The sequence below is a fragment of the Equus caballus genome, chromosome X, assembly GCF_041296265.1.
Source record: "Equus caballus isolate H_3958 breed thoroughbred chromosome X, TB-T2T, whole genome shotgun sequence".
Classification (NCBI taxonomy): Eukaryota; Metazoa; Chordata; class Mammalia; order Perissodactyla; family Equidae; genus Equus; species Equus caballus.
The window spans coordinates 75,112,635-75,137,624 of record NC_091715.1 but is presented as its reverse complement, the minus strand read 5'-3'; the positions used below and the strand labels follow the sequence as shown (position 1 = coordinate 75,137,624).

At 36.6% G+C, this 24,990-nt stretch overlaps 1 long non-coding RNA gene across 1 annotated transcript in view; it reads left to right on the top strand.

Annotated features, from left to right (window-relative positions):
• LOC106781366 (uncharacterized) overlaps window positions 1-18,636 on the top strand; it is a 31,763-nt gene extending 13,127 nt beyond the window's left edge. Inside the window, exons 2-3 of the long non-coding RNA XR_001377968.3 lie at window positions 9,008-9,130; window positions 15,354-18,636. This is a non-coding gene — a long non-coding RNA (uncharacterized lncRNA). The remainder of the gene's footprint in view (window positions 1-9,007; window positions 9,131-15,353) is intronic.
• Window positions 18,637-24,990: the final 6,354 nt, after the last annotated feature.

Below are 24,990 nucleotides of genomic sequence, written 5' to 3'. Positions count from 1 at the left end.
GCACCTAATGGAGCTCATTGGTTATGTGGAACAAATCTTCGGCCTTGGCTGCTACCTGGATGGCTGGGATGCTGCACCTTGAGGTTCCCTTGGATGCAGGGAAGGATTTGTCCTAAATTAACTGTTGCTAATCTTCCATCTCCTAAAGGCCAGATGGACTCATTCAGTGTTCCATTGGTATGACCACCTAGCAGCTATATTTGTTTCCTCCATAAGATTAAAAGATGTCATGTCACACATAGAAGCCCTGGCTAAATTTACTCAACAGGCCCTAACGAAAGCCTCATAGGAATAGCTTTATTGAATACTGAGATGTCCTTAATTAGAAAGGCTTTACTTCAAAATATACCTTAGATATTCTAACTGCATCCCAAGTTGGTATGTGTGCTCTATTTCAAACTGAATGTTGTGTTTTTATACCTGGTGAATCTTCCAATGTGTCATCTCTGTTAAAACACATAAAAACACAGATGAATGCCCTAAGCGATCCCTCACCAAGTCTTGATTTATTTAGTTGGCTCACTTCAGGTATTAGTTCTCTTCTGTGATCTGGATTACAATATTTATTTTTGTTACTTCTTGGAATTCTCCTACTGATCACAATATACAAGGTAGTTACAGTTTTCTTTACTCAATGATATGCAAACTAGAGTAATGATCATTCAACAACTTGAGAAGGTTGGTCATTCTTATAATTCTGAACTAGCCTCTTTTTCTGATAAGGATTATGCTTAAGACATTCTTCTGAACTAAACACTTTATTATCATTGCTGCTATATCTGCTCTATAGTTGTTACAAAATCTTAGTGAAGTCCATGTACAATGTTTGTGCAGCAATCCAAAATTATTGACCTATGGAATGCTTCCCCTATCAGCACATACATATTTGTCTGCTCACTAAGTTCAGCCATTTTTCCTCCAATGTGGATAACTGGGTAAATCAATAAAAGCCCAGCTCTGAGGACATGATGGACCCAGGGCAGGCGTCAACCACCCTGACACTGAGGGACAATAAATTGATTATCAATGCTTTCTATCAAAAGATTATTGATCAAAATAATGAAAATAATAATAATAATAATAATAATAATGTTTTCACATATTGAGATATATGAGGAAGCCATTTTGGTTTAAATCTGATTTTGCCTAAAACTTGTTTTTCCTAAAGCAGCCTGACTTATGACCCACCAGACATGCATTGCACATCTGCTTCAAACATTTTTAAAAAGCAAAGAATGCACTCTTTAAAGATGGAGATGATGTCTCCCTCTCTGATGCTGATACCAGTACCTCCTTGAAGATAAGCTTTTGTTCTCAGAGAACTAGAGTCAAATTGTCCTGCTGTGTATGTGTTGAACTGTGCCAAAACATCTCCTTGTGACTTTGTGAAAAAAAATTGTATTCTTGTCATGTTTGATGTATATTCTTTGTTCTGAAATGATATACAACCATGTTATAAAACACGCTCCCCAGGAGAGCTTTCTTCCCTGTGGAAGACAGTGCTTCTGGGCTAGTTCTCACATTAGGCTCCATAAACATCACTCTTTCTTATCTACAGATTGGTTATTAATTATTTGCATCCATACCGAAAAAGAACATGAATTTGGGGAATATTTGAAACTGGAAGAATGACTTGGACATAAAAATTACACTTTGTGAATGTGATAATTTTGTCTAGGCATTTCTTGACGGACTAAAAAGGGCACTGGAAGCTTCTAGTTTTCTAAGAATTAAGAGGGTTTGTGATGCCCCAAAGGAAATTCAAGTTACTTCAAAGCAACAAAGCATTATGATATACATATATTTATGTAGTATTTGTTGAAATAGCCTGAGAAATTCTTAAGAAGACTCAAGGAAATTAGAATTTCTGGCTCTGAGTTTGAGAAGCAAAATAAACACTCCATTCCCTCAATACCAAGTTGTATGGTAGTACATAGTTAAAGAATGAGATTAACCAGTAAGAGAACTTTGGCAGGTAAAAACTGTCTTATCATTAAAAATTATAAAGCTTTAATGTCTCATAGCTCTCTATTGAATTTTAATATTTTTACCTGCTCATTACAGGGGTGGTGGGGTGGTACTTCACCTTTACTTTATCAACAGCACACTCTTGGGGAATTGATGGAACATGTGTGCTTTGGCATGGATGCCCCTGACTTCTGATCCCAGCTCTTCCACCTACTAGCTGAGGGACCTCGGGCAAATCTGGTTTTATTCTACATCTGCAGTTAATGCCTGTCACACTATTACTGTGAAGAAAACATTTGTTAAACACAGAATACATTTCTTATGTGGAGATTTCAAGCTACTGTTTAATGAGTACTGACTACATATGTTGACATGTGTATTTGAACAGATCTTTTTATTTTCAGTATTTGGCAAGGGCCTGTGTGTCCATTTTGAGAGAGACTGTTCCATAAAATCATAGAAAGTTTGACTTTTAAGGTATTTTATAGACTGTTGCCCAGTGATTTTTGGACTTTTAGTAACAGAAACCTCTTTCCCAGAGAAAACAAGCCAAGACTGACATGTGGAAGAGGTAAAGAACATCCCCAGTGACCCTAAGACATGTCAGCAGAGCCCCAGGGGAGTTTGGAGCACAGCTTACAAATGAGACATTTAATTCAGTAGTCTGATTTTAAACAGCAGGAAATAAGGCTCAGAGAGGTTGAGTAAATTACCAAAATAACATAGCTGGCAAATTGCAGATTCAGTACACAAATCCATTTTTTTCTCCAAATCAAGCAATCCCATGTGAGACATGGTAAAAATAATATACTAAGAAGGTTAATACAAAAACTAATATTAACTGGAAACTGTAAAAGAAATCAACAAATTAAGCCTTATAGATGTATTTAAAAATCCTTGTCTGGAGATCAGTTGAGAAAAAGTATATACTTAAGGCAGCAAGAGGTGTACTGCAGTTCTTTGTCTTCATGACTTATGGATAGACATAGCTATTTCCTCTTTTTATTGCACCATCCCTAGAGGCATTAGGTTTTTATAGCGACTTTTCATATTTAAGTAGTTATTTAATGAGTTGCTATTGAAACGAGGAAAAATTAGAGTGTAATATGTTTTTCGCCCTGATTTTTAAAACTAAGCAACCATTAATAATTCTGCATGCTTTGTAAATATGCGGTAGGAATTTTCACTCTCATCTTACACTTGAATAACTTCCAAGGTAATAGTTATGCAACAGGTGTGGGAAGATAAAAGAGAGGAGTCCTGGCATATCACCTGTGCAAATTGGGGATTCTTCCCAGCAGGAGTTCAGATGTTGAAACATCTGGAAATTAGTTCACAAGCTTAAACTGAAGCAATGGTATGTTGATCATTACCCTTGGATTACAGATCCTTTTTGAGAATTTGATGAAAGCCATGGACCTGCTCACCGGAAAAAGTCACATAGCTTCTTGATTGTGTGAGGCTTACAGACATTGTTGTATCTGTGTGTGGACTCCACGTTGAGTGTCTCTGTTCTCTTAATGTGGTCTTCACACAGGCTAGCATAGTTTTAAGATGCATCAATAGAAATGTGCTCAGTGCTCAAACCTTACACAAATATTGACTAAGTAGCTGTCGCATCTGGTTGCTGTGGTAGATACAGTGGAGGCACTTAATTCACATAGGAGGGAAAGGGGGTGATATTGGGGGCAAGTGGTTAGGAAGAAATGTGTATGATATCCCAAAAGTGATAGATAAAGGATCTGTGAGCCATGTTGAATGATGAAAGTTTAAAGGAATGCAATTGTATGGCTAGGAGGAAATAAAGTATGTCATGATGATATCTTTAATGAATATTTAAGGAGCAGTTAAGTATTAGAAGAAGAGATAGGATTTTGATATCTTATTCTATGGGTTGCTCTTAAAGGTAAACTAGGGATCTATGGATTTTGAACCCTAGTCAGCAGCTTTAGCTGAGTGTCAGCACATACTCTTCAAGTCGTGGCTGACTTTCCAACCATCTTCTCATCCCTAGACCCACTCCAAGACAAGCATGATGACCATCAGCTTGAGATGCTCACCTGTGCTTTCCCTTCAAAAGGGACAAGTTTGACTAAGGGCGCCTTATACTTGAACATCTCAAGACTTTAATATAGTACCTATTTTACCTTCCCTTGATACACAGCTATGAGCCTCTGAAGGACACAAAACATGTCTTATTCCTTATGTGTCTCCAACACCAAGCACAATGCAATCAGTGTGCAAAATGAATCAGGGAATGAGTGAATTGTAACTTCCTCACTAAACCTCCTCCAGGGAATACTCTACAAACTTAAGTGCCTTGTGGTTTTATTCATTTATTCATTCAACAAATGGATCAAATTTTTGAAGCCCTAGAGAAAAATAAAATTCAGCCTCCTGAATAACCAACTCACCTTGCTTTACTTGATGCTTGAAGTGTCATTGCCACTTTTCCTTTCCAAAATTCCACCCATACCTGTTCTACCTGAAACCATTTTTCCACTGCAGAAGCATCAACTACTAGCCACAGCCACAGGCTGTGCATTAACATTCAGTCTTGCTATGACTCATGTTTGTAAAGTGAGTGAATATTCTCTCACTTACCAATTGGGTAGCTAAACAAGAAAATCAATTGATGAGAAAAGGAAACCTGTTGAAAAATGGGCCGTATGCATCCCCAAAGCCCCTTTTTCATTTTTGAAGCAGAAGCACCAAGTCATTTTCATCCACTGAAGTGCTTTGCTAAGATGAAAAGATCCAAATTGCACTGCCTTCTCCCAGATGCAGAGAGCATTGACTTGAAAATTTGAGTTGGTCCTCTAAAACTTAGGTGGGAGAAGTGCTTAGAGGGAAGAAAAAAGAAAGAGAGACCGAGAGAAGAAAAGAAAGAAAGAAAGAAAGAGGGAGGGAGGGAGAGAGAGAGAGAAAGAAAAAGAAGAAAAGAAGGAAAGAAGGAAAAGAAAGAGAGAGAGAGGAAGGAAGGAGGGAGGGAGGGAAGGAGGGAAGGAAGAAAAAGAGGATCAAGATTAACAATGAAAAGGTCTGGAACATTTGCCTTAGTTGCCTTCTGCTAGGTGTGGATTGGCTAACTTTATTGAAATTTTGTATGAGGCAATATAGGTTCAAGAGTGATTTCCTGTGTGAGTAACAGGATGAAATGCTTTCTTAAGAAGAAATAAATGAAACAGTGAAACTGGTTTATAGAGCCGAGACAGTGGGAGATTGTGGTTTAAGAAAAGGAGTACTATCTCTGAATCCAGATGGATCTGAGTTTAACTTCCAGCTCTGGCACTTACCAGCTAGATAGCATGGGACTATCTGGATAACTTCAGTTTCCACATTGAGCAAATGCTTGATTAATAATAGCTCCAAATGTTGTCAGAGTGTTAGTTATGGTATTATACCTTTAAAGAAGTAGAGATGTTATAACATGATGTGACTTGGGTCAAAGTTTTTACTGTCTTCATGGCTCCCAACAGTCTGGCTGTGGGAGAGAAGTTTCCAAATAGATGCAAAAGTTTACTTCATGTAAAACGTATTTGTTGCATTGAATGAAGTAGTTTACTTTTCCTTAACTGCTGCTGTGCTTGAAATTACACAGATAATAAGCTGCTGCACTTGAAGCAATTAGTCTGCAGTTTTCTACTCTATTAAATTCACTTAAGCATATGGCTGAATAGTTATGCTGAGGCACTTGAAGCTTAGTTGTGATTTTTTTAGTTGTCAGAAAAGTATTTGCAATTTAGATGCTTATCTAACTTAGTTCAATAGTGATACTGTTATGAACCTGGAGTGGTCAAGCAGCTAATGTATGTAACTTTGCATGCAAAGTAGACGGTTTACTTTAAATTTATTAAAATTTTGCAGTGTGGCCAGATTTTATGATTACTGAACTTGGTTTCCGAAAAATTATGGTCCTTGTAATTAATGGATATAAGATTAGAATTTTTTATTAGTTTATTTCCATACTGTAATATTTTTGTTGAAAACTTCGGATTTGTATAATTGTATTGTCATTGCTTGAATAAGGAAATTATACTTAAAGTAACAGATAGTAATTAAATCCAATAAAAATGTAAAGAAAATAAAGATCACTGTGAACTGATTGTCTTGTGCCTTTGTGAAGCTCATAGTGGCTTACAGAAAATGTTCTCATCAAATGAGTACTGAAGAAAGGCAATACTAAACTTATGTGTGTTTTTCACTCAGATCTTAATTTCATGAAAGAAATTCAAAATACCTTTTAATTGTGTAGTAGCTTCTGAGCTGATTCAATGTCTTAAATTTTAGGAGTATACAGAGAATTTAGGAAAAACATCAGATTTTAAATTTTGAAAAAGAAAAATTTTATGAGGTTTCCCCTTTGGGAGAATCCTCACTTCTAGTCTCAAATCACCTGTTTGTTGGCACTGAAAATATTCATGGAGATTGTGTATTGCATAGTTTTATTTAGAAATGTGTGCGAGAGTCTTTGGTGATGTTGGATTCATTATTTATCCTTTTTATGCTCACTTTTTCCATTCTTATGAATGTCAATTGTTTTCTTACATTATCCAGTGAAGAGGTGTAATGAATTTAAAGACAATGAAAGCTATTATGGGGAAAAATTATTAAGCCATAAATCAGTTTTGTCTATATAAACCACACTCTCTCCTATACTCCTTGCCTCTCTTTCAACCCCCCACCTATTAGACCAAAAACCTAGGGATTACTTCACTGAAGGTTCTTTGAAAATTATCTGCACACTGATGAAACTTGGAAAGATACATCTCTTGACTGATTTTTATTGAGCAGGTTGAAGATTGTCCAGTTTAGGCCTATTGTAGCATAGCTAGAAATCACTGACAGACAATAAGTTATAGCTGCAAAGTGGGGATAGTGAGATGTATTTCTGTCCCTTTGTTCATCAGGATGTATTATTTAAATTCTTCCTGGGCCCAGTAAGTTGAGTAGTAACAATCGAATATCATTTGTCCCCAGCTGTATGCATGAACATATATGTTAGAGAAAAAAGAAACAGCTTTAGTGTAGTTGACCATTTCAGAGATATGTTATCTCTTAGTTTCTTTCTTGACTGTTAGGATCATTGATGTGGAAGATGTGTGCATACACATGCACATCTATCCTTCCATCCATCCTGTCTTACCCACCGCTCTGGCTTTGAAAGATATCACTTTGCTGCCATGTGCTGATCTTCAATTGGTTCCTAAGGCTTGCTGCTAGAGAAGGAGGCTGTCATGTTAGAGGAAAGTAATAAAGTATAAACACTCAAGAATTGCCTAAATACAGACTCTTTAGAGCACTATTGAACTTGCTCACCAGTCTTACTGATTTTTTAGAGTAAAAATTGTACCTGATGGTTATCTATTTTGTGTAAAAATGCAAAGACTGTTCTGATGTAAGGATTGAAATAAAACAATCACTTTTTTTTGCCCTCAAATTGTTTTTGCTCTAAGGCAGGTGAAATTTTTATTTCCAAAGACGAGAATAAAATATAATTTTTCTCTATATAATTTTAATATCTAAAATAGAGTAGTAATACCACTGTATATTTCTATAACATTTAACACCAGTGCTAATAAAAATGTAACACAAGCTACATATACAATTTTAAATTTTTTATAGCCACATTAAAAATTAAAAAGAACTAGATGGAATTAATTTTATAATGGATTTTATTTAACCCAATATATCCAAAATCTTATCATTACAACATGAAACTAATATCAAAAATTATTAATGAAATCTTTTGCATTTTTTCTTTGTGCATACTAAATCTTTGAAATTGGATGTGTATTTTATACTCACAGCACATCTCGATTCAGACTAGTCACATTTCAAGTGCTGAATTTTCATATGTGGCTAGTGTCTAGCATTTTGGATAACAGCTCCATTCTGTACTTGGTTTCACATAAATTACCTCGTATTATCACTTCTACAGTAAAATGAATGATTCATCTCCAGGTAATACAAACTGTATCACATTATGAAGGGAAAACTTAGCCTATTGTGCTTCTATTTGAACTTATATAAGGTAGTATTGTTTACATATAAATATTTGCAAGAAGACATGGCAGGACCACACAGCCCCAGGTAGCAGCACCCCTGACACCAACTCCACCAGCAGTGGGAGCTCCATACAAGTCCCTGAGTTCACTAATTCTCTCCTCCATAAAGTCTACTCTGCTTTTTGTGTTTTTCAAATGATTTTTATCTGATTGTGTTCTTCATCTTCAGAAATTCTGAGCTTCAATCTCTTTGGTGAAGTATCTTTCTGTTCATTAATTTTATTCCTGAGCTCATTCAACTGTCTTTCAGAGTTTTCTTGTAGCTTGTTGAGTTTCTTTGACTGCTATTTTGAATTCTTTTTCAGTTAGATTGTAAGCTTCTGTGACTTCAGATTTGGTTTCTGAAGAGTTGTGATTCCCCTTCTGTTCTGCAGTGTTACTGTAGTTCTTCATGGTGTGTGATGAATTGATCTTTTGCTGCTGCTTTTGTGGTAATAATCAACTTATCTTATTTGGGTATGGCTTTGGTTACTTTGCTTCTGGTTACCCGGGTTTTGTGTTCCTCCACTGGCTTTCTGTGGGCTCAGATGTTGTTGTCCTGTGCAACACCTGTGTTGCTGTTCCCCAGTTGTCTGAGGGTGCTGGTTGCACTGCTGCCAGGAATACTGGGTTCACAGGTGTTGCTGTTGCTGGTAGGGTCTATATCAGAACAAGTTAGCAAAGACTTAATTATAACAGAAATGATTATGGGAAAGAAAGCATCAAAAATAACTATAAACACTTCAATTTGGTTACAAATTCACAACACAAATAAGAATAATTTGTGACAACAAAAACATAGAAGAGGAGATAGCGATGGAATCTGCATAGGCTAATAGAGATAAGAGGCTATCAGAAAAAAGACTATCTTATCTATGAGATCTTTTATACAAACTTCATGATAACCACAAAACAAAAAAATCACAGCAGAGGATGTCAGCAACATGGTGGAGTGACTGTTCCCTTTTTTTTCCCCTCCTTTTGAGCTGCAGCTAAATGGGCATTCATTGACCAACGGAGGAAGCCCACACAGCACAATAGGATGCCTGAGAGATGCACGCAGCTATACCTCTGAGGATGGATGGATTGGCACCCCCAGGAAGTGGCGGAGATAGGTAAGCACACCCTGATTTCCCCCAAGTAGCCCTATGCATGCACACAAATGCTTCCCAGGCATGTACAAACACTTACAGTGCAGCTGCACTCCCAAAGTGGGAACATGTCTGGGCAGCCATGAGAATAGGCATGGCAGTTTTGAACACACATGCACTTACTTTCCTGGCAGGGAGGGGGAGCCCACAAGCCCCTGTGCCATAAAGGAGCAGCCATAGCTCGGGTCCCAGCAGGGAAGCCCCATGAGACAAGCTCAGCGGCCTCGCAGAATGCAGATTGTAAATGGGGACCTCAACAGATTTCCACACTGGGGTGAACACTTCCCAGGCACACGAGAGTACTCACTGTGCAGCTGCACTCCCAAAGAGGGAATGTGTCCCGGGCAGCTGTGCGAATAGGCGCAATAGTTTTGAGCCCATTGCTCATCACTTTCTGGCAGGGAGTGGGAGCTCAGAGTACCCCTGAGACACCAAAGAGTGGCCCTAGCCTAGTGAGGAAGCCCTGCCCAACAAGGCCAGTCTGCACAAGTGCCTGAATGCACCCCAGGCTGGGGAAAGCACCCATAATACCTCCACAGCTTCCAGCAGACGGGGTAGAGCCAGAAACACTGCTCCTGCTCCCCTCTAGCAGGAACAAGGTAAATGTGCATCCTAAGAATACCACAAATGCCCTGACAAAAGATTAGTTCATCAAACTCAATGAGAAACTGCAGCAACAATTCAGACCAGAAGTAAAATGACAATTCTCCAGGAATCAACACTTAAGACACAGAAATATACAACCTAAATGACAGAGAATTCAAAATAGCCATCATAAGGAAACTCAACGACTTACAATAAAACATGGAAAGACAATTCAAGGACCTCAGTAATAAAATGAATCTCCTCACCACAGAGATTGAAACTACAAAAAAAGTCAAGCAGAAATTCTAGGTGTGAAAAACAAATTAATGAAATAATCTAGAATCATTAAGAAATAGAATTGATTTTATGGAGGAAAGAATTAGTCTTCTTGAGGATAAAAATGTAGAAATTCTATAGGTGAAGGATAAGACAGAACTAAGATTTTTTAAAAATGAAGGAATTCCTTGAGAAATATCCAACCCAATTAGGAAAAGCAACAGAAGGATTATAGGTGTCCGAGAGGGAGAAAGGAGCAGAGAACTTGTTCAAAAAAATAATTGCTGAGAACTTCCCAAACATGAGGATGGTTTCAGATTTACAGATAAACGAAGTTAATAGAAAGCCCAATGTTATCAATGCAAAAAGACCCTCTCCAAGGCATATAATAGTGAAAATGGCAAAAGTTTGGGATAAAGAAAGAATATGAGGAGCAGCAAGGCAGAAGAAAATAGCCTACAAAGGAAACCCTACCAGGCTGTCAGTGGATTTCTCAGCAGAAACCCTACAGGCTAGGAAAGAATGGAATGATATATTCAAAATACTGAAAGACAAAAACTTTCAGCCAAGAATACTCTATCCAGCAAAACTTTCCTTCAGATACAATTGAGAAATAAAAGCTTTCTCAGATAAACAAAAGCTGAGGGATGTCGTTGCCAATAGACCTCCCCTACAAGAAATAATTAAAGATGCCCTCACACTGGCAACAAAAAAGCAAAGGTCTACAAAGCTCTGAGTAAGGAGATAAATAGACAGACATGATCAGAAACCTGCAGCTCTGTACTAGAACAGGGAGGCAAAGGCTCAATTACGACTTAAAAGAGAAAGGGGAAGAAAGCATCAAAAGTAATGATAAACACTTCAACTTAGCCACAAACTCTCAAAATTAAGAATAGAACGATAGGTAACAACAGTTACTCAGAAGGGGAGAGAAAAGGGCAGGAACCTGCTCAGGTTAATGGAGGTAAGAGGCTATAATAAAATGGACTATCTCATCTCCAATATCTTTCATAAAATCCTCACTGTAACCACTAAACAAAAAATCAGAGCAGAGCCACAATTCACAAAAAGAAAGAGAACTGAGAAATCCCTCTCAGAAAACCAACAAAATGAAATAGTAGTCAGAAATAGAAAGGAAGAGAATCAGCGGAAACATAGAACAAGCAGAAAACAAGAGATAAAATGCCAGCATTAGGCCCTCATATAACAATAGTCTCTAAATTTTAAGGGACTGAACTCTCCAATCAAAAGACACAGAGTAACTGGATGGATTAAAAAACAAGACCCCACAATATGCTGCCTCAAGGAAACACACCTCAACTACAAAGAGAAACATAGGCTTAGAGTGAAGGGATGGAAGACAATACTCCAAGCTAATGACCAACAAAAGAAAGCAAGTGTTGCCATACTTTTATCAGACAAAGTAGACTTCAAGGTAAAAAAGACAATGAGAGACAAAAATGGTCAGTATTTAATGATAAAAGGGACATTCCACCAAGAGGACATAACACTGAATAATATATATGCACCTAACAGAGTGGCACCAAAGTACATAAAGCAATTATTAACAGACCTACAGGGAGAAATTAACAGCAACACAATAATAGTAGGGGACCTCAACACCTCACTTACTTCATCGGACAGATCATCTAGACAAAAAGGCAACAAGTAAATAGTAGCTTTAATGACACACTTGACCAGATGGACTTAATAGACATATATAGAGCATTCCATGCAAAAACAGTGGAATATATATTCTTCTCAAATGCCCATGAAACATTCTCAAAGATAGACCATATGTTGGGTAACAAGGCAAGCCTCAATAAATTCAAGAAGTTTGAAATCATCCCAACTGTCTTTTCTGACCACAATGCTATGAACTAGAAATCAACCACAAGAACAAAACTGGGAAAGTCAGAAATATGTGGAGACTAAACAACATGTTATTGAATAGCAATTGGATCATTGAAAAAATCAAAGAGGAAATTAAAAAATACCTGGAGACAAGCTAAAATGAAAATAAAGCATACCAACTCTTATAGGATGCAGCAAAAGCAGTCATAAGATGGAAATTCATAGCAATACAGGCCCAACTCAACAAGCAAGAAAAATCTCAAATAAGTAATTTTAAAATGCACCTAACAGAGCTAGAAGAAGAAGAACAGACAAAGCCTAAAATCAGCAGAAGGAGGGAAATAATAAAAACCAGAGCAGAAATAAATTAAATAGACACTAAAAAAAAACAGTAAAAAGGATCAATGAAACTAAGAGTTGGTTCTTTGAGAAGATAAAGAAAATTGAAAAACCCTTAGTCAGACTCACCAAGAAAAAAAGAGAGAAGACTGAAATAAATAAAATTAGAAATGAAAGAGGAGAAATTACAACAGATACTGCAGAAATACAAAGGATTATAAGAGAATACTATGAAAAACTTTATGACCACAAATTTGATAAACCATAAGAAATGGATGAATTCCTAGACTCATACAATCTCCCAAAATTGAATCAAGAAGAAACAGAGAATCTGAACAGACAAATCACAAGTACAGAGATTGAAACAGTAATGTAAAACCTCCCAAAAACAAAAGTCCAGGACCAGATGGCTTTTCTGGAGAATTCTACCAAACATTCAAAGAAGATTTAGTACCTATTCTTCTCAAACTATTCCAAAAAATTTAAGAAGATGGAACACTTCCTAACACAACCTATGAAGCCAACATTAACCTTACACCAAAAACAGACAAGGATGACACAAAGAAGGAAAACTACAGGCCAATATCACTGATGAACTTAGATGCAAAAATCCTCAATAAAATATTGGCAAACCAAATACAGCAATACATTAAAAGAATTGTACACCACAATCAAGTGGGATTCATTCCAGGGACACAGGGATGGTTCAATGTCCAGAAATCAATCAATGTGATACACCACATTAACAAAATGAGGAATAAAAATCATCTCAATAGATACAGAGAAAGCATTTGACAAGATCCAACATCCATTTATGATTTTAAAAAACTCTCACTAAAGTGGGTATTGAGGTAAAGTACCTCAACATAATAAAGGCCATATACGACAAACCCACAGTCAACATCATACTTAATGGTGAAAAACTGAAAGCCATCCTTCTGAGAACAGGAACAAGACAAGAGTGCCCACTCTTGACACTCGTATTCAACATAGTACTGGAGGTATTGACCAGAGCAATTAGGCAAAAAAAAGAAATAAAAGGAATTCAAATTGGAAAGGAAGAATTGAAACTTTCATTATTTGAAGATGATATGATTCTATAAATAGAAAACCCTAAAGAATCCACCACTAAACTACTAGAAATAATCAACTACAGCAAAGTTGCAGGGTACAAATTCAATTAAAAGAAATCAGTTACATTCCTATACCCCAACAATGAACTAGCAGAAAAAGAAATCAAGAATACAATCCCATTTACAATTGCAACAAAAAGAAAAAAATACCTGGGAATAAACTTAACGAAAGAGGTGAGAGACCTGTACACTGAAAACTATAAGTCATTACTGAAAGAAATTGAAGAAGACATAAAGAAATGGAAAGATATTCTATGTTCATGGGTCAGAAGAATAAACATAGTCAAAATGTCCATACTATCTAAAGCGATCTACAGATTCAACAAAATCCCTGTCAGAATCCCAATGACATTCTTTACAGAAATAGAACAAAGAATCCAAAAATTTATATGGAACAACAAAAGACCCTGAATAACCAAAGAAATCCCGAGAAAAAAGAATAAAGCTGGAGGCATCACAATCTCTGACTTCAAAACATACTACAAAGCTATAGTAGTCAAAACAGCATGGTACTGGCACAAAAACAGACAAAAAGATCAATGGATGAGAATCGAAAGCCCAGAAATAAGACTACACATCTGTGGACAGCAAATCTTTGACAAAGCATTCAAGAACATACAACGGATAAAAGAAAGTCTTTTCAACAAATGATGTTGGGAAAACTGGTCAGCCGTGTGCAAAAGAATGAATGTAGACCATTATCTTACACCATACACTAAAATTAACTCAAAATGGATTAAAGACTTCAATGTGAGACTTGAAATCATAAAACTCCTAGAAGAAGATAAAGGCAGTTCACTCTTTGACATCGGTCTTAGCAGCATCTTTTTGAATTTCATGTCTACTCAGGCAAGGGAAACAAAGGAAAAAATTAAAAAATGGGACTACATGAGACTAAAAAGCTTCTGCAAGGCATAGGAAACCATGAACAAAACAAAAAGACAACCCACCAACTGGGAGAAAATATTTGCAAATTATGTATTTGACACAATGTTAATTTCCAAAATATATAAAGAACTCATACAACTCAACAATACTAAAAAAAAAAAAAAATCTGATAAAAAATGGGCAGAGGATATGAACAGACATTTTTCCAAAGAAGTTATACAGATGGCCAAAAGGCACATGAAAAGATGTTCAACATCACTCATTATTAGGGAAATAAAAATCAAAACTACAATGAGGTATCACCTCACACCCATCAGAATGCCTATAATTAACAAGACAAGAAATACAATTGTTGAAGAGGGTGTGGAGAGAAGGGAACCCTCATACATTGCTGGTGGGAATGCAAACTGGTGCAGCCACTATGAAAAACAGTATGGAGATTCCTCAAAAAATAAAAATAGAAATACCATATGATCCAGCTATTCCACTACGGGAATTTATCCAAAGAACATGAAATGAACAATTCAAAAAGATTTATGCATCTCTATGTTCATCGAAGCCTTATTCATGATAGCCAAGATATGGAAGCAACCCAAGTACCCATCAATGGACGAATGGATAAAGAAGATGTGGTATATATATATACAATGGAATACTACTCAGCCATAAAAAAGACAAAAATCATGCCATTTGCAACAACATGGATGGACCTTAAGGTTATTATGCTAAGTGCAATAATCTGCACAAAGATAAACACTGTATGATTTCACTCATGGGTGAAGGTAAACCAACACATGGGTAAAGAGAACAGATTGGTGGTTACTAGAAGGTAAGGTGTTGAGGAGGGCAAAAGAGGTAAAGGGGCACATATGTATGGTCACGGATAAAAACTAGACTATTGGTGGTGAACAAGACCAATCTATAAATCTATAGATCTATAAATCTAAGATCAGTCTATAAATAAACTGATATATATTAGTATACACCTGAAATTTACACAATGTTATTATAGGCCAATGTGACCTCAGTAAAATAATTAAATTTTTAAACAAAAAAGAAATGGGAAATTTTCATATAAAGTAGGTTCAATAATTGTTCTTCCCTCCCTGCAGACATTGGCCCGTGCACTTCTGTTTTAAGCAAAAGTAAGATTTATTGGAAAGATGCTGGAGTTGATCATGGAATCGCAGAGGACTGAGAGATCAATCCTCGGACAGTGCAGTAGCAGCAGCTGTTCTCTCATAGACTCTTTTTCCTCATACAGAAAGGCTGGCTGCCAGCAGCTTCCACAACCACACCCTCTAGCTCAGTTCCTAGGAGAGAGCACTCCCCTTCTTGCCATCTCCAGCCAGGAAAAACTCATGGATGGACTCTGCCTGGTTTAGCTTAACTCACAAGTCCATCTGCAGACCCGTTACCCGGTCTTGAGACAGAGGCACTATGATCCCACGTTGTGAATTGTAAAATGTAACCATTAGGAAGTAGACTTCAAATGCTCGTATCATATTATAATACTATGCATATTTGTGTTTATAGAAGGAAACGCATTTGAAATATAGAGAAGCAGAACAGTGTGTTTTCTCATCAGTTCTTCTTTGGGCAAAATAAGCATAATCTGACTAAATCTGCATTTCTAACCTGCGCTGTCACCTTGCTCTTACACCTTAACAAGCAAACTATATGAGAAGAATGATCAGCAATAGAAGCAAGATGATTTTCTTTTGGTCCAAAACTTTGTACCTGGTGATATTCTATGCCATGAAAAGAATCATGCTTAATAATTCATTTGTCAGCTGTGTTAGGCACTGTGGAAGATTCCAAACAGCATGAAATCTAACCTCTGCCTTCAGAGAGCTTAACAGTTTTCTGTGGCAGGGAAATTAGAGTACATCTGTGAAAACATATTAGTATAGGACAGAACAGAAAATTTCTTAGACTCTAACAAATGTTTTAATTCCAGGTGTACTCAGGAAGATAGTAGCATTTTTGGATGTCTACTATGAAGAGAAAAGTATGTACTGAGATGGGTTTTATAGGCAGTAAACATTACAGTCCTTGTCTTCAAGACATTTGAAACATACAACATGCTCACATTAGCTAAATATGCTTACTTCAAATGCCTATACTTATGTCACATGACTGTGAAGTTATCAACCTGGTTTCAAAAGCCATACACAAAAATCAAATCAGGTAATGTGTGTAAAAGTTCATTGTTAACTGTAGTACCATACAAACTGAGGTGATATTACCGTGATCATATCTTCCATTTTATTGTTCATGATGGAAGCTGGCCTACTTGTGGAGAAGAATGGGCCCATTATTCCTGTTTGGGAAAATAAATGGAATAATAAAGAAGACTCAAAACCAAATGAAATGCCATTCCATACACATTTTGAAAAAGTTTATAGAGTAATTTAAGCATGAAGAGCTATTCTAAGCATAATAATAAACTGTAAAGAATATTGTTTCCTTTCCAAGATTCACTTTTCCAAGATGGCTCAAATGTGAAAGTCTCTTTTGGAGTTTATGTATAGTTCTTTAAATTGGCACATTTGGCCTAAAGCAAGAGGAAAAACTGAGTACAATGTACCATTTTGTCAAGCAGGGCAGAGCCTTGAATGGAGGATTAAGTGGGTAGGGCTCCATGGAAGAAATAGGACATATTCTTTGCTATTCAGAGATATCCTATGGGTTGATGAAATTATATTTACTTTAACAAGCCTTGCTTAATACTGCACGTTCACAATTACCTTCCACTTGTACAGCATGTTGCTCAGGAAGAAATCTATTCCTATCCTTAATGTTCCAGTCTCTCTTTCCTTGTTTTAACTATATTCTAAATAATTTATAAATATTTTGTTGCTGGTGAATTGTTTTCTTTTTCGGCCCTTCAGTATAGGCATAGCTTAATACTGGCTATATTTCCATTTGCCTTTTTTCTTTGTTTCTCATTGGTCCATATCAGACCTAAGCTTCAATTTTCTTTTCCTTCAGCCACAGATATCCTAGTGTATAATATTTCCTTCTGGATTCTATCAAATGTAACCCTACTTAATCACACCTTCATCTTGGTCATTACCCCAGGCCACCATACTCTATATCAGTTTTATGAGTATTTTCTGGTCTGAAGGGCATTTGTTTTACTCAGGCACAGGAGATTCTGTCTTCTATGAATGTTATGAGTTTTAACATGATGTAGAAACCGTGATGCTAACTGACATTACACAGAACTTTACAGGTTACTCAGCCTCTCACAGACAGGCGTTTATTTGGTCCTTTCAAACTCTTGGGGTGGGATTTATCATCTCCAATTTCCTCATGAGGAAATGGAAGTTCAGTGAGAGATTGTGCACAGGCCTATGGTAGCTGGTAAACGGTAGAATTGGGGCTGAGATTGGGTTTCCTCACTCCATGCCCATTGCGCTTTCCATCGTATTACAAGCCATTCTGCTTAGGAGGGATTTAGGGCTTATATAGCAAATAATATTTTTCAGGGAATCTGTTTACAACAACAAAAAATTTTTCTCTCCAAAATGTTCATGCCTGGCCTGGATAAACATGAGCTCCCACTGCCCACCATTGCCTCTAGGATTTACTTTATAGCTTTGTTTCAAATACAAACTGAGTTTTCATTATTCTTCCTTACAGTTAATCTCTTTACACACTGCCCTAGGAATCACTTTTAAAATTGACAGGAGTTTAGCTGGAGTCTCTCTTCTGTGATGGGAATTCCATTCCCAAAGAACTAGAGCAATATTTCTTAATTGAATATTTACTGTAATGATCAAGAAGGAGTCAGTTGGTCCTGTTTGCTTTATTTTCATTGTAAGCTAAAGATTTGGATGGTATTTCCATGATTTATTGAGAACTGCACCAAGATTCTCAGTATTCAATAAACATAGTTAAGAAGTAGAGGAAAGACATATATTTTTCATCATACACACAACTCTAAATGTTTAGGCCAAAGGCACATATTTTTAGGACCTTACAAAAGTAGATACATTTTTAATGGGTTCAAGTAACAAATATAAATTCTATCTCTCTATTACCTGAATATCTTAACTGTTTGGAGGTTTTATTATCGGAAACTGCCAAATAACATGCATATATCATTTTAGTTGAAACTTAAGCCTGGCAGTTTTATTGAGAAAAATGGATTTTAAGTTATTTTTCATACATAAAGGTTGCTAAGCCTATGCTTAATTGGTGAAGATATGGATGACCTTATCTCCATGCTTCAAGGAAAAAATAAAACCTCACTATCTTATATCCTCGAGATTTGGCAAAAGATGATCAATTAACTGTCTAAAAATCTGTAATAAAATGACTGTAGGGAGTAAAACAAACTGAATTGTGTCCAATTCAGCTCATTAAAATATGTATGACCCTGTGCCAGAGATGTCTGTGGCAATCCAGCCTTTGATTCTATTTATGGAGATGTTACCCTCGTGTGGCTCCAGTCCCTGTGCAGAAACATAATGTGGTCATATCTTTTGTGGTTCCTAATTCATGTGAGATTAGTCGTTCATATTCTTAAGTCATCTCTGAAGATAAAAGTCAGAGTTCAAAATCTATGTTTTGATGAAGCAAGGATGGAGACATAATCATGATAAAATTGAACATATTATCCTAGGATCATGATTTAAAAGATTTGAGAACTCTTCCTGACACCAGTGGGTTCATTGGTATCTCTTGTCGTCATAGGAGACTTTGTACAGATCCAGAAAGGCTCATGTTTGCTCCACGTCATATGTTTATCAAGACTGTATAATTCTGGCATTTTGTTTTATTGTTAATTCTAGCTTGCAAATGTAGAAACACTTTGTAGCATTTACAGGCTACTATAATGATCATCATGTAATTTGTGTAGCTGTTGCATAAAGATAACACCATTTTGTTTCCCATCATGACTTTTTCTAGAGAGTTAGTTGTTCAGCACTGATTCAAATCTTTTCCCAAGGTATATACAAATAAAATACTCTCCTGATTTCCCACAAGGAAGGAAAGAAGAAAGGGAGGTGACTGATCTCTGTGGTCTGTAAACGGTATCCATGAGTCCCAGGAGGGCAGGCATAGCTCAGGATGCAGAAAAGCACATGTGTCCAGAGCTCCTGTTTCCAAGAAGTTCACAGTAATTTTAGCAAGATAAGAAATACATGGATCCAGGTCTCTTTGGTTCAATCTTAATATTTTACTTGGTGTCTGGTTACCACAGATTATTGTTGGGGTCTGTATGAAGATGGATGCTTCTAGGAAACAAAAAACATTTTAGGCTTCTAGGCAAGATGTGAAATTTAGAGCAGAAACTTGTGATGATGGGTATCAGGAAAAAAATAGAAGAATCAATAGGTCTTATAATTATGAGAACAAAAAGCAGTTAATAGGTTTTTAAGAAGTACTTTATAGGTATGGTGACCATATATCCCAATTTTCTTAGGACAATCCTGGTTTATGCCAATTATCCTGGCTTGAGTTTTAATAGCATTCCCTTTTACTCGCAACAGTGTCCATGTTTGGACAATAAGTCACATGGTCAACATATGTATTGATGAAGTATTAGTATTTTAAAATAGCAACAGATTGGAAATGAAGATTTTGGTGAAATTAATTTTGATGTCCCCTTTTACTACACCACAATCTGATATCTTTGTAAATTTTTTTTATTAGACGAGTAGTGTTGACTGCATTTCTTAGAAGAAAAATGAAGGCAAGAAAAATTAAAAAAAAGAACCTTTTCTCAAGCTGTTGTGAAATTTTCTTTCCACAGTAGTACCAGATTTCAGAACTCGAAAACTTCACTGCCTGTACTAACATCTACCTTATATGGTGGGGAAAATGGAAAAAGCCAAATAAATAATAAGGTATAAAATATATGCATTTCTTCCCTCTATTATGAACTTGTCCCTTAACTATCACCATTTACACTGCATATGTGATTTGCATTGCCAGAACAGTGAAGCAAATACAAAGATATTATAAGGCTTGTGATAATTCGCAAAAGAAATCACATTTGCCCAGACTATTACACTGCTGTTCTGCCTTCAATGGAAACACACATTACTATGAGTAAAACCTGACTCTCTAATGCTTTTAAAACAGGAGTGCTTTTGAGTTTGTTTCCTGGGACCCCTCTGATGGAGGTAGTTATTATTCATGTTTGCTGGAATAATCTTCATGAGGTCCGTGAGCTCAGGGAAGTCATGGTCTCAGAAACATAGAGTGCAAATTGAGACTAAAAGAAAAGGGAAAATTTTTTTCTCAGATCTCCATGTCCTTCTGTCCTCTGTAAGAGTATTACATATGATCAGGGTCAGAAAGCAATTCGTGGGAGTAGGTATTGCTTTTGGTGGATGTGAGCTCCTAGAGAAATAGTCCATGAGAGCTGATGAGTCCAAATGAGGTGATGAGAGGTGAGAACAAAGCACTAAAAGGCTTGTGAAGAACTGAGACCTGGAACAATCATGATGTCACATCCCAAAGTAGGAGAAGTAAACTCTTATGGCATTGAAGGGCATGGAAGAGATTCCTATTCACTTAGCAGAACATTCACTGAAGTGATTTTTGAAGATGAATAACATTGACGATGTAGAATGAAGGGAGAAAAAAAGGATAGGGAAACAATTAATTTGATATGGATGTGGCCTTGAAGATACTTTTTCAAGTATTTGTTCAAGTATGGTCTGCCTGGTATAATCTAAAAGAGTAGGGGAAGCCTTGGGAATTCTATTGATTTCTAGTATCAAGGAACCATAAAGTATGAAAACAGAAAGGAGGCTTAAAGATCATTAAGTTCATTCTGAAATGAGAAAAAGTCAAGCCCATAGAAATAGTTTACCTAACTTCCAAGTTTATGTGCCTATTAGTACCAGGAACCAGGTTTACACAATGCACCCACTGCCCCCCTGACATCAACCACATTTCCCTAGAGAGTAGAAGGGGATTATATAGTCACACTGTGACAGAGACACAGTATGAGCAAGACCAGATCCAAAACCTTGAGAAGGAGGGTATGTTGATTCGCAGACATTGATAGTCTGGAATCACCCCTTAGGTATTTTTCCTAATTCTTATGAATAAGTTCTTCTGACTTCCTATAATGATAGCCAGCATTATTTGGAAACACTGAAAATAAATATCTCTAAATGTGGACAGCCCTGTTAATAGGATCTTTCATCTTTCTAAGACTTATTACAATTATTTTCCTATAACAATTTTGAATGAGATGTCGAAATTGTTTTTAACCTTAGATATCTCTTAAGGAAGTAAAGATGGTAGGACACTGATGTTTTTGTTTGTTTCTGAATTTACTTAAATGTTCCCCATTAAAGATTTGGTGTGCACATTTGTTTTATTCTTGATTTCAACACATCTTTGCTGCACATCAAATACAGTATTTTCTAGATCAGCATGGTCCAATGGAACTTAATGTGATGATAGAATTGTTCTGTACCTGCACTGTCCAATATGGTAGCCACGAGTGCATGTTGCTATTGACTTCTTAAAATGTTGCTAGTATGACAGAGAAAGGGAATTTTTAATTTTATTTCATTCTAATTAACGAAAATTGGAATAGCCACATGTAGATAGTGGCTTTAATATTGTACATAACAGTTCTAGACACTGGTATTGGGTAAAAAAAAAGATAAGTCATGACTTCTGACTACAAGTCACTCACAGCCAAGAGTGGTGGGGAAGCGTAGGAGATGGATAAACAAATCATTATTCTAGAGAGGGATTAGCGTTACTTTACAAGTCAGAATAAGGTCCTGTGGGGCACAGAAAATAGAGTATGACCCTTCTTTGGAGTAGGGAGCAAAAGAAGTTTTTGACAAAGAACTGATATTTGAATCTTGATGAATGAGCTGAGTCTACTCCATACATTAGAGATGAACAAAAAGAGGAAAGAATTTTCAACAATGGAGGAAATGTGTGCAAATTCATAGTGGTGTGAAAGAGCAGATGGGGGTCCCCCCTTGTTGAAAATTCCTTCCTCTTTTTGTATATATATATAAAAATATAAATTATATTTATATATTTTTTATATAAATACATTTATATATAAAATATATAAAAATATATTTTTTCTCCCTCCCCTCATGGGGAGGTGAACTAGCAGATGGCTCAGGTAAGAAGTCACTCTAGTACTCTGCATGTTTTAGCCCTTGTTCTACCATAATATGCTGTGTGACCTCGAACCTCTACCATTTTGGACTTCAGATTTCTCTTCTGGAAATGAGGAGTTATGACTTAAAGCCTGAGGCAGGCATGGGGCAGTTTGGTGACTCCTTCCCACCTCTAGCTTCAGTAATTATTAGATTCAGTATGATTAGCCATATGTAGGTTCTGCATTCACTAGTTCCTGTGATGGCCTTCCTTCAAGATCATGAAAATATTCTTGGTGTCATCTTTGACACCGGGTAGTATGTAACTAAAGATTCCCGGAAATCCTTGAGAAGTTGAACTAATGTTTCCCCCATTGTTGATGGTTGTTTATCTCCTCTAGCTAATGTAACGGTTTCATGCTCTGAGTGTATGTATTGTAGCTGCATTATTTCCTCTTCTCTCAGGTATCTTAGATGCTAAAGAAAAATAGCTATGTATGGAGCCTGTATAAAGACTGAATGGTATTTGGAACTGGCAGACAGAGGTATGAATTTGGAAATTCATTCATTTATCATTACCTTAATTGGCAGTACTCAGTGCACATGGGCTGTCTGTGTGGCTTTTTGTGAGAAGAATAGAAGATTTATTCTTTCCATAACCTACATGCTGGCAAGGTACAAAAGGTCTCTGCCAAGCCAGCCAGGATCTCACTTGAGCTCTACTAATAGGAAGATGGATAACTAACAGACTAGAAGAGTATATATGAGAAGAACTCACTTTTGTAGATGAACTTCTCAGGCTTTTGATTTTGTGGCCCTTGAATTCTCTCTTCATCCAGGATGGTCACACTGATCTGTAGGGAAGCTAATTTTTACAAGAACTCAAACAGGAGGGAGTTGCTGTTGAGAGAGGAGAATCCAGCTTTGGAAGAGATTCACGGGGGAGAATAGCTATCAATTTATCATTCTTGTGTGCTCTACGAATATACAGTACACCCAGAGCATTTTGTACCTGTCATCTCTCAAGATAGACAGTGTATCACACATGATATTATCATTAACTCAGCAGGTGTGATTTAATATAGAGATCTAGTGTGAAATTAATAGCCTACTGAATAATAGAGCCACTTTCTCAGGGTTCATAAGACATACTCTTTGAGTTTCTCAAAATAGGGTTAGTAGCAAATCCAGGATTTTTAAATTATAGTGCATATCTAAATACCCACACGTGCATATATGTTTTTTTGGGAATGGGCTAAACATATTATGCCATTAATATTTTCACCTGTTTTTATGATGGGGCCTGTGGCCAAGGATCACAGAAAGTAACTGATGAAGGGATCAAAAATATGTTCTTCATTATGTCTTAACCTAGTGCTTCTCAAACTTTTATATGCATACGAATTACCTGGAAATTTTGTCAAAATGCAGATTCAGATTAAGGAGGTTTGATGCAGGTCCTGAGATTCTGCATTTCTAAAAACTCCCCTGTAATGAGATTGCTACTGGCCCATGGATAAGCCTTTGAGTAGTAAAGTTTAGAAGTCTTCGTATGTGTGTCCACTGTAAAGAAATTGTCTAAACTTAGATAGGAGCCTCTTAGAGTTTGAAGCTCTGGGACCAATGGAATCTGAGAAACAAAGAGGTACAGTTGTTTGTCTATGGATTCAGGTTTAGAGAGTATACAAAAATTTTGAGATTCTGGGTTGTTGTTTTTTTTTTCCTGAAGAAAAGCAAAATGAAATCTTCCATTATCAGGTTCTATGAATAATTTGTTTATCTCAAATACATCTTTGAGAATGTGCATTCAGCCCTTTCTCACTCAAGTTGCCCTCCCAGGGTCCTTGATAGCACATTGACAGAACCATAATTGGAAATAGCAGAAAACTTTGGCCTTGGAAGTGAGATACTTATCTGGGTCTTGGGCACTTGGAGAGTTGCTGGAGTGGCTGGAGGCTGGCTGTATGCCCCAGGAACAGCTCCTTTGTTGCTGCAGGAGGAAATATCTGATGTCAGAAAGCCTATGATGGATATTGTTGCAGCCAATCCCTGTCTCATTAGAGAAGAGAGCTCTATGCCACCATATAATGATTGCAAATGTTCATTTTTGGCTGTTTTAATATTTCTGCTTCAAGTATATTTGTTTTTCCTTATCTTCTGTCTTTGACGAAAATCTATGTTAAAGTATATAATCTAGTTTGGAGAGAGATGACATGTTTGACTCTGTGAGGAAATACACATATTTCTCAATTTTTTTTACTTTGATGTTTGATTTCTAGGCAGTCTTTAATGTAAAAGACACACACATTAATTTTCTATCAATTCCTGGAAAATGTTCCAATTTTAATACCTCTAGACTGGTCTTGCCGGTATAGCAATGTTTGACAGTTACTCTTCTATAATTCTGGTGCTTAAATCATGAACAGCTATTAGTATATATTAACACTTTATACAGTTTCAAAGCTGAACACCCATGATGCATTTAGATGGTTTAAAGCATTAATTTGCCTCTCTGACAACTCTAAAAATATTGGCTGCCTCAAGATGGAGGAAGGTTGGTTAATCTCTATGGAACATTTGTTGCTTGCTGTAGAGAATATTGGTTTTCCTTTATTGTAAGTCATACCAGGGATATGATGAGTGCTTT